Source organism: Furipterus horrens, unplaced genomic scaffold (assembly GCF_987537825.1).
Source record: "Furipterus horrens unplaced genomic scaffold, mFurHor1.1.pri manual_scaffold_3, whole genome shotgun sequence".
Taxonomy (NCBI): Eukaryota; Metazoa; Chordata; class Mammalia; order Chiroptera; family Furipteridae; genus Furipterus; species Furipterus horrens.
Genome location: NW_028327173.1, coordinates 67,870,153 through 67,886,964, shown reverse-complemented (window position 1 = coordinate 67,886,964; position 16,812 = coordinate 67,870,153).

Below are 16,812 nucleotides of genomic sequence, written 5' to 3'. Positions count from 1 at the left end.
AGGTCTCTGGGTTTTTGTATCATCACCTTGTGACTTGCCTGTCCAGCCTTAGGTTGTTGCTTCTCCCTGCTTTGCTTCTAGCCCTGCTTGTGTCTCAGTTCCTCTATCAACTCTACACATGCATTATGTTTCAACAGACTAAAGTGGTTTCTGTTTTCATAACTATACCATGACTTCTGATATCAACTCTAGAATGTTCTTTTTATTATCTCTTTTTTTGGGAAGTGTAGCTTCCCTACTCAGCAGTTATTTAAATGGAATCCCTCTCGCTTTAGACAATCTTTTTTTTTTTTAATTAAATTTATTGGGATGTCATTGGTTAATAAAATTCTATAGGTTTTAAGTGTACAATTCTATATTGCATTGTGTGCTTACCGCCAAAAGTAAAATCTTCCATCTCCACATATCTGACCCCTTTGACCCTTTACTATCCTTCTCACCTCCTTCCCTGATACCCACCATACTATTGGGTCTGTGTGTCTTTTTTTCTGCAAATGTGATAGTGTTTTTATTATTGTCACTTTGTAGTGTAATTTGAAGCCAAGAAGTGTGATACCTTCAGCCTCGTTCTTTTTTTTCCTCAGGATTGTGTTTTGATTATTTGGAGTCTTTTGTGGCTCTATACAGATCTGATGTTTTTATTTTTATTTTTGTTCTTTTTCTTTAAAAAATGCCATGACCATATTTTTGAGGTCATTTGTCTCATGCTGGACTGAATGTAGTACCCACTCTTTGCCCAGTTGATTGGGCCAGATAAAGCCCCTGAGAAACGTGAATTAATGAATAATTTTCCTTGATATTTGAGTATTTTGACTAAGAGAGGCTAGTAGTCCATATTGAATGCTCATTAATATATAAAATACAGAAACTGTCACATTTTCTTCTCCTTCCATTAAAATACTTAAGATTTTTTTTATTGTGGTGAAATATACACAACATAAAATTTAACATTTTAACTATTTTAAAGTGTACAGTTTTGTGAAATTCAATGCAACCATGACCACCACCTATCTCTAGATTTTTTCATTATTTCAGACCAAAACTCTGTATCCTTTAAACAAAAGGTCTCTATTTCCCTCTCTGCAAGTTCCTCCTAATCACTAGTCAATTTTTTGTTTCTTTGAATTTAACTACTCTGGATAACATAAACGGAATCATACAGTGTATCTTTTTTTTTCCTGACTGGCTTACTTTACTTAAGTAGCATAATATTCTTAGGTTTATTGATGTTGTAGGATGTTTCAGGATTTCCTTCCAGTTTCAGGCTGACTGTTATTCCATGACACATGCATTTATAGTTGACTAATAATGTTGAGCGGCATAGCCACTATCGAAAACAGTATGAAATTTCCTCAGAAAACTAAAAATGGAACTGCTTTTTCATCCAGCAATTCCATTGCTAAGATTATATCCAAAGAATCCTGAAACATCAATTCAAAAGAACCTATGCACCACTATGTTCATAGCAGCACTATTTATAATAGCCAAATGCTGGAAACAACCTATGTGCCCATCTGTAGATGAGTGGATCAAAAAACTGGTATATTTACACAATGGAATACTATGTAGCAGAAAGGAAGAAGGAACTTCTACCATTTGCAACAACATGGATGGAACTAGAGAGAATTATGCTTAGCAAAATAAGCCAGGCAGTAAAAGAAAAATGCCATATGATATCACTTAATACAAGAGACTAATGAACAACACAAACAAATGAGCAAAATTGAACCAGAGGGCATAAGCCTATGATCTCATTACCTGAGTGATTGTCTAATACAACAAGGATGCCAGCCTGTTAAACCAAGCATGCCGTGGTCCAGGGACAGCCAACTGACCTGGAGTTTGCACAATCCTTCCCCCTGTGGGAAGGCCACCCTCCCCTCCACACCCCCACTCTTATTAGGGATTTCTGGATTCAAGGGTAGGTAGGACGATGACCACGCCCAGCTTGAAGCAGCTAGAGGAGCATGAGACCTTTGCCCATTGTCCTTTATAAGATTATAAAGGGTCTTAAGTCTGAGAGGGGGGAATTGTTATTTTTTATTGTTACAAAAATGAATGAATTAATTAATAAAAAATAATAATATAAGAAAGGGTGAAGCCAAGGAACTTAAATGCATGACCCATTGACATGAACTAAGGGGGGTGGGATTGCTGGGGGAAGAGCGGTACTGGGCAGTGGGGAGCAACAGGAATATAATTGGAACTATTGTAACAACATAGTCAATAAAATATACTTAAAAATAAATAAATAAAAGATCACACTCTAATAAAAATATAATGTTGAGCAAATTTTCATTAATCTGTTGAGGAGTTGGGTTATTTCCACATTTTTTTTCATTTTTTAAATTTTATTGTTGTTCAATTACAGTTATCCCAATTTTCCCTCATTGCTCTCCCCTGCCCAGCACACCCACTGCTCCCACAATCAATCCCCACCCTGTTGTCCATGTCCATGAGTCATTTATACTAGTTCCTTGACTAGAGCCTTCCCCTTCTTTCCTCCCTTTTCCCCCTCCCACCTCCCAACTGCTTGTAGTCAGTTTGTTCCTTATTTCCATGTCACTGGTTCTATTTTGCTCGTTTGATTGTTTTGTTCATTAGACTCCACTTATAGGTGAGATCTTATGGTATTTGTCTCTCACCACCTGGCTTATTTCACTTAGCATAATACTCTCCAGTTTCATCCATGCTGTTGTGAAAGGCAGGCGTTCCTTCTTTCTTTCTGCTGTGTACTGTTCTATTGTGTAAATGTACCACAGTTTTTTGATCCACTCATCCACTGATGGGCATTTAGGCTTTTCTAGCATTTAGCTGTTGTAAATAATGCTGCTATGAACATTGGGGTGAATTGGTTCTTCTGAACTGGTGTTTCAGGATTCTTAGGGTATAATTTCAGCAGTGGGATCACTGGATCAAAAGGCAGTTCCATTTTTAGTTTTTTGAGGAAATTCCATTCTGTTTTCCATAGTGGCTGTACCAGTCTTCATTCCCACCAACAATGCACTAGGGTCCCCTTTCTCCACATCCTCTCCAGCACTTGTTATTTGTTGATTTGTTAATGATGGCCATCCTGAGCAGTACAAGGTGGTATCTCATTATGGTTTTAATATGCATCTCTCCCATGGCTAGTGATGTTGAGCATCCTTTCATAGGTCTATGGGCCCTCTGTATGTCATCCTTGGAGAAGTGTCTGTTCAGGTCCTTTTCCCATTTTTAATTGGATTGTTTGTCTTCCTGGTGTTGAGTTATATGAGTTCTTTATATATTTTGGAGATCAAACCCTGTCTGAGGTTTCATTGGCAAATATGTTTTTCCTTATGGTTGGTATCCTTTTCATTTTGCTGTTGTTTTCTTTAGCCATGCAGAAATTTTTTAGTTTGATGTAGTCCCATTGGTTTGTTTTTTCCTTTATTTCCCTTGCCCTGGGATATATAACAGCAAAAATATCACTGCGTGGGATATCTGAGATTTTACTGCCTATGTTTTCCTCTAGGGGTTTTATGGTGTCATGGCTTACATTTAAGTCTTTGATCCATCTTGAGTTTATTCTGGTGTATGGTGCAAGTTGATAGTCTAGTTTCATTTTTTTTTTTAATGTATCTGTCCAGATCTCCCAACGCTATTTATTGAAGAGGCTAGTTTTACTCCATTTTATGCTCCTGCCTCCTTTGTCAAATATTAATTGACTATAGAGGCTGGGTTTATCTAAGGTTTCTATTCTGTTCCATTGATCTATGTGTTTGTTTTTATGCCAGTACCAGACTGTTTTGATTACGGTGGCCTTGTAATATAATTTGATATCAGGTATTGTGATCTCTCCTACTTTGTTCTTCTTTCTCAAAATTGTTGAGGCTATTCAGAATCGATTATGGTTCCATATAAATTTTTGAAATATTTGTTCCATATCCGTAAAATATGTTATTGGTATTTTAATTTGGACTGTATTGAATCTATAGGTTGCTTTGGGTAGTATGGACATTTTAATGATGTTAATTCTTCCAATCCATGAACAGAGTATGTGCTTCCATTTATTTGTGTCTTCCTTAATTTCTTTCTTCAGTGTTATATAGTTTTCTGAGTATAATTCTTTTACATCCTTGGTTAGGTTTATTCCTAGACACTTTATTTTTAATGTTGCTATAGTAAATGGGTTTTCCTCCTACTTTCTATCTCTGATAATTCATTGTTGGCATACAAAAATGCCTTTGATTTCTGAATATTGACTTTGTACCTCACTATTTTTCCAAATTCACTTACTAGGTTGGGTGGTTTTTGGTAGAGCCTATTGGGTTTTCTATGTATACTATCATATCATCTGCAAACAATGATAGTTTTATTTCCTCCTTTCCAATTTGGATGCCTTTTATTTCTTTTTCTTGTGTGATCACTGTGGCTCAAACTTCTAATACTATGTTGAATAGAAGTGGTGAAAGTGGACACCCCTGTGTTTTGCATGATCTTAGGGGGAAAGCTTTTAGTTTTTGCCTGTTTAGCATGATGTTTGCTATGTGTTTCTCATATATGGCCTTTATTATGTTAAGGTATGCTCCCTCTATTTCCACTTTGCTGAGCATTTTTATCATAAGTGGGTGCTGTACTTTAATAAATGCTTCTTCAGCATTATTGATATGATTGTGTAGTTTTTGTCTTTCATTTTGTTTAAGTGAGGTATTGCATTTATTTATTTGTGAATATTGTACCATCTTTGCATCCCTGGGATGAATCCCACTTGATCGTGGTGTTGATCTTTATAATGTATTGCTGGATCTGATTTGCCAATTTTTTTTGAGCATTTTAGCAACTATGTTCATCAGCGATATTGGCCTATAGTTTTCTTTCTTTGTTGTGTCTTGATCTGGTTTTGGAATTAGGATAATACTGGCCTCATAGAAAGAGTTTGGGAGTCTTCCCTTTTCTTGGATTTTTTGGAATAGCTTGACAAAAATAGAAGTTAGTTATTCCTTAAATGTTTGGTAAAATTCACCTGTGAAACCATTCAATCCAGAGCTTTTTTGTGCCAGGAGTCTTTTGATTACTACTTCAATTTCACTAGTTGTTAGTGATTTATTCAGGCTCTTTGCTTCTCCTTAATTCATTTTTGGAAGGTTATGTGTTTTCAGAAATTTTCCATTTCAACCAGGTTGTCAGATATAGTTGTATATGGTAATTTCTTCCAATCATTTGTATTTCTGTCATATCGGTTGTGATTTCTACTCTTTCATTTCTGATTTTATTTACTTGGATCCTCTCTTTTTATCTTGATGAGTTTTGTTAAAGGCTTGTTGATTTTATCCTTTCAAAGAACCAGCTATTGATTAGTTGATCCTTTGAATTGTTCTTTTAGTCTCTATGTCATTTAATTCAGATCTGATCTTGATTTCCTTCTTTCTACTTGCTCTGAGTTTTGTTTGTTGTTGTTCCCCTGGTCCTTTTAGATGTAGTGTTAGGTTATTTGTTTGAACTTTTTCTCTCTTTTTTAGATAGGCCAGTATTGCTATGAACTTTTCTCTCAGGACTCACTTCACTGTGTCTCATAGGTTATGGGCTGTTATGTGTTCATTATCATTTGTTTCCAAAAAACTTTGATTTCTTCCTTGATCTCATTATTAATGCATTCATTATTTAATAACATGTTATTCATTCTCCATGAATTTGAATGTTTTTGAGTCTTTTCCTTGAGGTTGGTTTAAAGTTTCAAGCCATTTTGATCTGAGAGAATGGTTAAAAATATCTATACAGGACTTCCAGCCAAGAGGGACACATAGGTAGACATGCTTTGCCTCCTTACACAACCATAGGAAGGATTACATCTATCCCAAAATTAAAAACAAACAGAACTACCAGAAAATTGAACTAACAAACAAAGCTATAAAGAAGTAATACTCATCTTGACTGGTAGGAGAGGTAGAGAGGATGCAGGGTGGTGGTGGTGGCAGCAGCAGTGGGGCTGATTGTGATAGCAAGGCAGTGGCTGTGGTCATCCAGCAGAAACAGCGGTCACACATAAAAGTCAGGAGGGACACCTGGGCAGTGATCCTAGCCTCAGACCAGACTGTGCAGCTCACAATTTCAGTGCTTGGGAAAATAAAGCTTCATTGTTTCTGACTGAAAACCAGTGGGGGTTGGGGTAGAGGAAGAAACTGCTGGTTTCTCAGCAGAGTCTGTTTGTTTAGAGGGCCCCCATGGTCCTAGAACATCCGCAAACCCACCAACTCTGGGAACTACAACCAGGGAAAAAGCTATAGGGACACCAGTACCATAGGGGAAGTGGGTGACATGCCTAAAAGAGGGGCAAGTACTGATCAAGCAGCATTATTCCCTCTCTGACCCCTCCCCCACATACAGTGCCACAGTGTGGTGAAACGGGTCACCATGCACTGATGGCTAACTAGGGCTCCACCCCTTAAAACATAACAGGTGCAACAGCTCTACCTAATACACAGAGGCAAACACAGGATGCTGTCAAGTTGAGGAGATAGAGAAGTATGGCCCCAAAGAGGGAGCAGATCAAGGTTCAGTGAGTGAACTAAGCTATGAGGAGATAGCCAACCTCACAGATGAAGATTTCAAAACACTAGTGATAACAATGCTCACAGACTTGATGACATGATTGAGTATGGCAAGTGCATAAAGGAAGAAGTGAAGACTATGCTAAGCGAAATGAAGAAAAATCCACACGAAATCAAATGTGAAGGAAAGGAAGTCAGGGTTCAAGTCGACGATTTGGAACATAAGCAAGAAATAAGCAGTGAACCAGTACAGAATGAGGATATAACAATTGAAAAAAATGAGGAGAGGCTTAGGAACCTCTGGGACAAGCTTAAACGTACCAACATTTGAATCATGGGGTGCCCAATGGAGAAGAGGAAGAGCAAACAATTGAAAATGTATGTGAAAAATAATGAAGAAAAACTTTCCCAATTTGGTGAACAAAATAGACATACAAGTCCAGGAAGTGCAGAGAATCCCAAACTAGACCCAAAGGAGACCACACCAAGACACATCAGAATTAAAATACCCAAAAGTTAAAGAGAGAATCTTAAAAGCAGCAAGAGAAAAGCAGAGAGTTATCTACAAAAGGGTGCCTATAAGACTATCAGCTGATTTCTCAAAAGAAACTTTACAGTCAAGAAGGGACTGGCAGGAAGCATTCAAGTGATAAAAAGCAAGGACCTATAACCAAGATTACTCTAGACAGCAAAGCTATCATTTAGAATGGAAGGGCAGATGAAGTGCTTTCCAGACAAGGTAAAGCTAAAGAAGTTCCTCATCACCAAGCCCTTATTACATGAAACATTACAGGGCCTTATTTAAGAAAAAGAAGATCAAAACTATGAACATTAAAATGAAAATAAACTCACAGCTATCAACAACAATATCTAAAAAATAAAAAGAAAAACAAACTAAGCAAACAATCAAAATAGGAACAGAATCATAGGTATGGGCATCATCAGGAGGATTATCAGCAGGGAGGAGGTAGGGGGAGAAAAGGGGAAATGGTGCAGGGATCAAGAAGCATAACTGGTAGGAACAAAATAATGGGATGTTAAGAATAGTATATGAAAGGATGAAGCCAAAGAACTTACTTGCATAATCCATGGACATGAACTAAGGGGCGTGAGATTGGTGGAGGGAAGGGGAGTACTAGATGGAGGGGAGCAAAGAGAAAAAATTGGGACAACTGTAACAGCATAATCAATAAAATATACTTTAAAAAATTCATAGAGCAAGAACATACATAATTTAAAGCAAGACATAATGAAAGCTGGCTTCTCAGCAGCTTTATGATAGTCAAACAATAGTGTAAGAGAGAAAGTGCAGGTGGAGAAAAGAATTATTGTTAGCATAAATGAAAGCAGAAAAAAACTTCCAAAAATATGTGCAAAATTTATATTTAGAGAAGAATTTACTCTGAGCACATTGACTAAAATATTCTAAATGCATGTTTTACTTTAGACAGAATTAAAGAGATTCCAAATTAGGAAATCTAAAATACAAAGCAAATGAAGATTCCAGACAGCAGTAGATGTGTGAAACAATAAATAAATATTGACAGCATGAAATAATATAATAATGTGTTCTGGGATTAAAAGAGAGAAGATAAAATTAACATAAAATAATACAGCAAGAGGAGATATAGAGCAAGTGTTCTAAGGTCCTTGCATTCTTTGAAGGTAAGTAATTTTGAGTTTCATGATTTAAGTGTGGATCTTATCATTTATACTGTAAACAAAGAACAGATAAAGTTGTAAGTTTTCATAGCAGGAAAAGTAAAAATGATTTTCACATGTCTTAGGGAGGCAGAAAAATAATAGACCAAAAATATCAGTAAAGTTAGAAAATTTTTTAAAAAAATATATAATATTGGTCAGACATATTAATGTAGAATAGAACCCTATTCCCCAAAACAGAATACTCATCTTTTTAAAGCATACTTGGAACATTTACATGAAGTTTATATATACTACACCACAAAGCAGGATTAGTACTGCAAGAGGTAAGATTCCATAGAAGCAAAACCTCAGAGGTAGATTCATGTGCAAGTGATTTACTGAGAAAGGGCTTTCAGTAGAATGGGCCTGAGGGAAGCAGGAAAGGGCAAGAAAATAAAAATTAAAGAGTCTACCATCTAGGTGGAAAGTGACTTCTGCCTGCTCCTACGGGATCTCTGCAGCACAAACACCAGAGTTGATCCCTCCTTGAAGGAAAGGGGCTGGGGTCTATAGGGAGTGTCAGGCATTGCCTGGGCCCATGCATCTTGGGCAGAGCAGGCCCCATTAGTTCACGGGAATGAGGGCTAACCAACCCAGTTGTGGCTACCTAATATTTCTCCAGACTGGCAAATGTCAATTGTAGGTGGGGCCGGGGGGCAAAATCGTCACTTTTAGGAACTACAGAGCTGGAAAAAATAGAATCTTGTCTGTCCAATCACATCTCAATCTCTAATAGGTGTTCCAGGGTATAAACAGCCAGAAAAAAGCAGGGAAGAAGAGGCCATTTATTAATGTCTAAGGAAGATGTCTTTTTTTTGCCTTAAATATGTTTAAGTTGCCTATCTGTGGAGAAAATAAAAGTAACATGATCCAACACACAGACTCTTGATGTACTTCCTCAGGTCTCTCTCTCTCTTTTTGTGTTAATGGTAGGGAAGTGGGCCTTAATATTAAAAAATTTCAGCACTTGTTATTTTTATTATTCTATTTATTTAAAAAATAATTTAATATTCAATTCCAGTTGATGACAATATTACATTAGTTTCAGGTGTACAACCCAGTGATTTGACATTTATATAACTTATTATGTGACCACCCTAATAAACATCATACCCATCTGACACCATACATAGTTTTACAATATTATTGAGTATGTTCCCTATTCTGTAACTAACAAATTGTACTTCTTAATCCCTTTACCTTTTTCACCCATCCCCTTAACCCCTCTCCTATCTGGTAACTTTCAAAATATTCTCTGTATTTATGAGTCTTTTTCTGATTTGTTTGTTCATTTATTTTGTTTTTATTTTTGTTTTCTTTAGATTCCACATATAAGTGGAATCATATGGTATTTGTCTTTCTCTGTTTGACATATCACTTAACGCAATACACTCTAGGGTCATCCATGTTTTTTCAGATGGCAAGATTTCTTTCTTTGCATCTTATTTTTATGGCTGAGTCATATTTCATTCCATATATGCACTTCTTCTTTATCTGTTCATCTATTGATGGACAATTAGATTACTTCCATATCTAGAGTATTGTAAATAATGATGCAGTGAACATACAGATGCATATGTCTTTTCGATTTAGTGTTTTGGATTTCTTCAGATAGACTCCCAGAAGTGGAATTGCTAGGTCTTCCTTTGTCTCTTGTTATAGCCTTCATTTTAAAGTCTATTTTGTCTGGTATAGGTGTTGCTACCCTAGATTTTTTAAACATTATTTTCATTAAATACGTTTCTCCATCTCTTTCCTTTCAGTCTGTGTTTGTCTTTTCACCTGAAATGTCTTTTCTAAAATATAGTTTATTAATTATGCTATTACAGCTGTCCTAATTTTTCCCCCTTTGCCCCCTCTGCCCCATACCCCCCTCCCCTCCAGCAATTCCCACACTTATTTTATGTCCATGGGTCATGCATATGAGTTCTTTGTCTTCTCTATACCCCACACTATTCTTAACATCCCCCTGTCTATTTTGTATCTACCAATTATGCTTCTTAATCCCTGAATTTTTTCACCCATTATCTCCTTTCTCCCTCCCAGTTTATAAGCCTCTAAATTATCTCCATATCTATGATTCTGTTCCTCTTCTAGTTATTCACTTGGTTTTTTTTTTTTTTTTTAGATTTAGTTGTTGATAGTTGTGAATTTGTTGCCATTTTAATGATCATGGTTTTGATCTTCTTTTTCTTAAAAAAGTCCCTTTAATATTTCATGTAAGAATGGCTTCATGATGATGAACTTCTTTAGATTTATCTTGTCTGGGAAGCACTTTATATGCCTTTCCATTCTAAATGATAACTCTGCTGGATACAGTAATCTTGGTTGTAGGTCCTTGCTTTTCATCACTTTGAATACTTCTTGCCAGTCCCTCCTTGCCTGCAAAATTTATTTTGAGAAATAAGCAGGCAATCTTATGGGAACTCACTTGTAAGTAACCCTCTGCTTTTCTCTCGCTGCTTTTAAGATTCTCTCTTTATCTTTCACCTTTGGCATTTGAGTTATGATGTGTCTTGGTGTGGTCCTCTTTGGGTCCAACTTGTTAGGAATTCTCTGTGCTTCCTGGACTTGTATGTCTATTTCCTTCACCAAATTAGGGAATATTTCTTTCATTACCTTTTCAAATAAGTTTTCAAGGTTTTGCTCTTCTTCTTCTCCTTCTGGCATCCCTATGAATCAGATGTTGGTACATTTGAAGGTGTCCCAGATGCTCCTTGTACTATTTTCATTTAAAAAATGTTTTTTCTTCTTCTTGCTGTTCTTTAAATGCTTAATTCTTCTTCATGTTCTAATTGTTGATTTGAATCCCAGCATCATTCCCTCTACTGTTGATTCTCTGTAGATTTTTCTTGATTTCACTTAGTGTGACCTTCATTTCTTTCTGGGTTTTTAAAATTTTTGTTGCCATGCTCAATAAGTTCTTTGAGCATCTTTATCACCAGTGCTTTGAACTCTGCATTTGATAGGTTGGTTATGTCCATTTTGTTTAATTCTTTTTCTGCAATTTTGCTCTGTTCTTTCATTTGGGCCACATTTTTTTGTCTCCTTAACTTGGCAGCTTACCTGTGTTTGTTTCTGTGTATTCTGTAAAGCAGCTTTGACTCTGTCTTAGTAGTGTGGCCTATTGTAGAAAAGGCACCCGAGCATTGTGTGAGGTGGAGGCTTAGGTAATTGCCATGGCAGGGCAACCCACCTCACCACTTTGTGGCTCTGTTTGGGGTGAGGGCTCAAAGAGGGAGCAATGCCGCTGCCTCGTTCCTGAAGGTTAGTCCAGCACTTGCCCAGTGCAACTGGTCTCCTTCCAGATGTTGTCTTGGTGCTAAATCCCAGAGGAGGTGATTCTGTGTATGTTTTAAGTCTGTGCAGGCACTTTAATTGGAATCTCTTGAATATCTGGCAGTTTCTTCCACTGCCCCAATGCCCACTAATTTTTACAGCCAGAAGTTATGGGGATTTATATTCTTCATACTGGAACCCCAGGCTGTGTGGTATGGTCTGGGGCTGGGATCGCTCGCTTCCATGGTATCCTTCCTGATTTTTATCCACTACATGTGAATGTAGGACCTCCTGTTCCACTCCTGCGACCTCTCCTCACCACACAGTGTCTCCATGCCTCTTCTCCCATCTCTGCATCTCCACCCCTCCTGGATGAATGTGGCTTCTTTAAATCCTTGGTTATTGAACTTCCATACAGCTTGATTTTATGACAGTTCTGGGTGTTATTTGTTTTGAGGTCTATTTGTAATTCTTTCTGTGGTTGCACAAGGAGGTGAAGCAATGCCTCCATCTTGACTGGAAGCCCAGAAGCTCCCCTGATTTTTAACAGCCACATGTTAAACAGTTATGAGCCCATTTTGTTTGTCCGCTCCTACTACCAGTCACAATATGGTTTATTTCTTATATTCTTTTTTGTAGGTCTTCTGTTAGCTAGATTTCAGGTGGTTCTGAATGATGTTTGTTTCAAAGTTTAGCTGTAATTCTGTTTTAAAGAATTAATTTTATTCTTACTTGAGGATATTTTATTGTTTCTTTTAGAGAGAGAGGAAGGGAGAAGAAGGAAGGAAGGGTGTAGAAGTGGAAGGGAGGGAGGGAGGGAGGGAGATAGAGAGAGATACTTCAATGTGAGAGAGAAACAACAAATGATTGTCTTCTCATAGGTTCCCCAACCAGGGATGGAACCCACAACCTGGATATGTGCCCTGACAAGGACCTGTGACTTTGAGGTCTACAGGATGATGTTTCAACCAATGGAGCCATAACAGCCAGGAATAGGTTAGCTGTAATTTTGATGTGGTTGTGGGAAGATGTGAGTAATACATTTACCCACTGTACCATCTTGACCAGAAGCCTGTGCTTTTTATTTTTATTTTTCCTGAATAACAGTAAGCAAAGAATTGAACTCAGAACAAAATTTAAAACTCTTAGTATTTGTACAAAGAAATCTAAGGAAAATACATAAAATTCCTTGGTTTTGTATTATACATTTATGTCTTAGAGACACTGTTTCCTTTGAGTCATAGAACCATCAAAGGCAAACCTAGTGCAGATGATGATGGTGATGATGGCAGCAACAAATACAACACTACAAGAGTACACCCTTATAAATTCATGTTTCATGTATTGTCATTGTATTGTCCGTATTTTTTCAAGGTTACAATGCAGAGAGCAAAACTCATATGTTCCTGACAGAGAGCAAAACTCATATGTTCCTGACTGACATCAAAATGGGTACTTTTAAACATGACTGCATTTTATCACTCAATAAATATGTGTTGACCACTCACCAAGGGCTGGGCACTGGGGAAGGTATTGGGAAGACATCGAGGATTGTGTGGTTAGCATAAAAGCCATGGTCCCTGTGCTCATGCATTTTTTTTTTTTTTAGTTCAGAAATAAGACTTTAAAGCAAGTTACACAAATGTCATACTGAATTTCAGATAAGCATTCTAAAGGAATAGTACAGGGTACCATAAGTTAAGTATAGAAAAAGACTCTTTTTAGATTAGTAAGTCAGAACCTCCCCTGATGAAATGAGATTTAAGATGAATTTTCAGTATGAGCACAATGTGGAAAGAAATGAGAGAAGTTAGTTATATGCAAAAGGGAAATTTGTGTATAAAAGTCCTTTTTATTGAAGAGATGGGTGTGTTTAGTAACCAATCGAAGGCCCATGTGTTGATGCTGAGATAACTGATGATGAAGAGAGAGAGGGGCAGGGAGGAACCAGATGGTATATGATCTTGTAGCTGCAGTATGGAGAAGGCAAGCTCTTAGACTTTGTATAGAAAAAGGTGACCATTTTTGTTTTAAAAAACTCACAGTGACTACTGTGTGAACATAAATCAGGACTATCAAAACTTATTATTCCTGACCATGCCTTCAGCCCTACAAATAGGCCAGCCAGTGGCTTCTTAAAATTGCCAGCCTGGTTGTTGAAGATTTAAAATGCTGAGCACCATGTACATGCTCTTGAAAACAACGAGAGGTGCTGAAACTCTTATTTATAATGTTTCTCCCCTTACTCCTTCAAAATTGCACACACTTCTAGTCATTACTTTTCCTTTCCAGCTTTAGTGAGATACACACAACATTCTGTAAGTTTAAGGGTAACAGTAGTTAGGTTTTTAAATAATCTGATATGAAGTTTCTCCAGCCAGAAAAACAATCTCTTATGTCATGCAAGGCCACTGGAAATGGCATTTCTTGGAAATACAATTCAAATGAAACTGAAAGCAGTGAAGAGCTCCTTTTACCACAGGCTCATTTTTAGGAAATCAATTGACTTTCTGTAGGGGCAATCTAAGAACCTGGTTTTGACCGAAATCTATAGCAGAATGTATAAAAAGTGTTCACCCATAAACCACTGTCCTTAATGTGCTTTCCACGCTGTTTTTGGACACAATTCTTCCACTGGGAGCCACTTGTATTTCATGGGGAAAAAAAAAAAATCATGGGATGTGCAACTGCTGCTTGTTGGAAACTTCATTAAAATTCCAGAGTGCTGGAATTAAAATTGTGGAAATCAGTTTAAACTGCATACCTCTTATCTTCCTGTAGTATATTTCAGAGAGTTTCCAAAGCAAAGGTATCTGGGCACTATTTGAACTCAGAGTTGTTCACACACACAGCCTCCTTCTTATTATAGCAGAATTGATATTAGGGTAACATATTACAAAAGATAAAAGAAAGTTTTCTTATTTTGACATCTGATGCCCAATTCTTTCTCTATTTTATTTTTAATTGAATGTATTGAGGTTACATTGATTAATAAAATTATATATGTTGAAGGGGAACAATTCTATAATATATCACCTATATATTGCATTATGTGTTCACCACCCAAGTCATGTCTCTTTCCATCCTCATTTGAACCCCCTTTAGTCTCTCTTGCCTCCCCACTCCCCATTTCCCTCTGGTAAGGACCATACATTTGTTTGTCTATGAGGTTTATTTATTTATTTATTTATTTATTTCACTTAATCCTTTTACCTTTCTAACCGAGGCTCCTACGTCCTCCCCTCTGACTATTTCAAAAAAAACTATATGCACCCCTTTGTTCATTGCAGTGTTATTTACACTAGCCAAGATTTGGAAGCAGCCCAAGTGTCCATCAGTAGGTGAGTGGATAAAAAAGCTTGGCACATTTACACAATAGAATACTACGCAGCTATAAAAAAGAAGGAAATCTTACTTTTTGCAACAGCATGAGTAGACCAGTAGAGGATTATGCTAAGTAGATAGATATAGAAATATGTATGTCTGTAAAAATTCATTAACATGTCTATTGGAGCTCAGAGGAGACTACAAGGATGCAAGTGTTAGCAAAAACCTCAGCAATAAAACACGGTGTTCTGTTGCTTTGTTAGAGAAAGTTTAATTGCTCCTAAAATGTAGGTAGTGAGCAAAGGACAGACTAGAACAGGGATACAAGGGTGGAGCCAGCAAGGTAGAAGGGGCTGGGCTTCTGCAGATTGAAGAGCTCCTAGTTCCCATCAAAGCAGTGTTGGGCAAAGAAATATTAGGGGAAAAGATGTCCTCCCCATTTTAAGTAAAATCTGTTACACTCACATAAGCTTTTAAGAAAGTCTTGCTTTTGGCAGTGAAGTAATAGGATGTGATATAGGCCGCTCTGTATGTAAGTGAATTAGCATCTGGAAGATGAGGTCATTTTCACTTTGTCTGTAAAAGTCGTGCTGCAGGGAGTCAGACAATGTCACAACATGGTCTCAGCCCTTGAAACCACTCTAATGTCACATGAAATAATGGGAACCACTCCTTGATCTGCCTTCCCCTTTAGGATGCTGTGTAATTTGAGACAACATTATTGAATTAGAGAAATGGGATTTTATTCTAATAAATGACCTAAGAGGAGTAGAGAAGTCCATTATGAATTAGCAAACAAAAAAGAGCTCTGAGAGTGGAATTCTAGGGAAGGAAATGAAGTTCAGCCTACTTATTCTTGGACTATTTTAAAATTTTTACTATGTTTCATGTGTTGGAGACTGGGCTCCCAGCATGAGATTGGCTCTGAGGTAAGTATTGGCGGATAAGCTACAGATTATGTCTGCTAAATATGACAGGTTGTTTTAGAAATAGTTTCAAAAATGAAAGTAGCCTAAATGTGTTTCAATGGGCAAATCCAAATGTTACATTTGTATCAATAAATGCAGTTATTCAAGAATATGTGCATTTTCACAAAGATGTCAAAAAATCATGAGAAAGAAGAACTATAACCAGTTACATTTTACATAACATTATTTTTTCTGACAAAGTAATGAAAAGGGATATCAAATTACCAGTAAACATACAAAAAGACGCCCAATTAAATGAGTTATTAAAATTATAGTGTTGTCATTACACATTGCCATTGAAAAACAGGAAGACAATATCTAAGTTTGATGAGGTTGTGGAGAACCTGGAATGTTCTGTACTGCGGTGAAAATATAAGTTAGTACAATTCTGAAACTGACAGTATCAGCTAATGCTGAACATATGATTTTCGGCTATCTTTTTCTACTTATATGCACAAAAAATTACACAACTGTATTCTGAAAGGTAGGTGGAAGAAACTTCATAATAGTAAAGTTTCATAATAGTGAAATGCTAGACAGTGCTCACATGTCCATCAACACTTGTGTGCATAAATCAATTATGTTATATTCATAGAGTGAAATACTATATAACAATGAGAATAAATTATCTACAGCTATACACAAATATATGGACTATTCTAAAAGTTATAATATTAAAAAAATGCACTTTACATTAAAGGGTAAATTGTTTATTATTTCACTTAACTAAAGTGCTAAGGCAGGATAGTGGTTAGTTTTGGTGTGGAATATGGGAGGAGTTGGTCAAGTTGGAAGAGATCATGAGAAAGAAGTTGGGGTCCTGTCATAATCTGAGTTTTGTATTTGGATGCTGGTAATGATGTGTTCAGTTTTGATAATTCATAAAGCTGTACATTTATGAGGTGTACACTGATGTATGCATGTATATTCTCAAAAAGTTTACTTAAAACATACCCTGGAATAAATCTAAAAAATATATGCAATAACTATGCACTGAAAAGTATAGGATATACTCTCTCCAA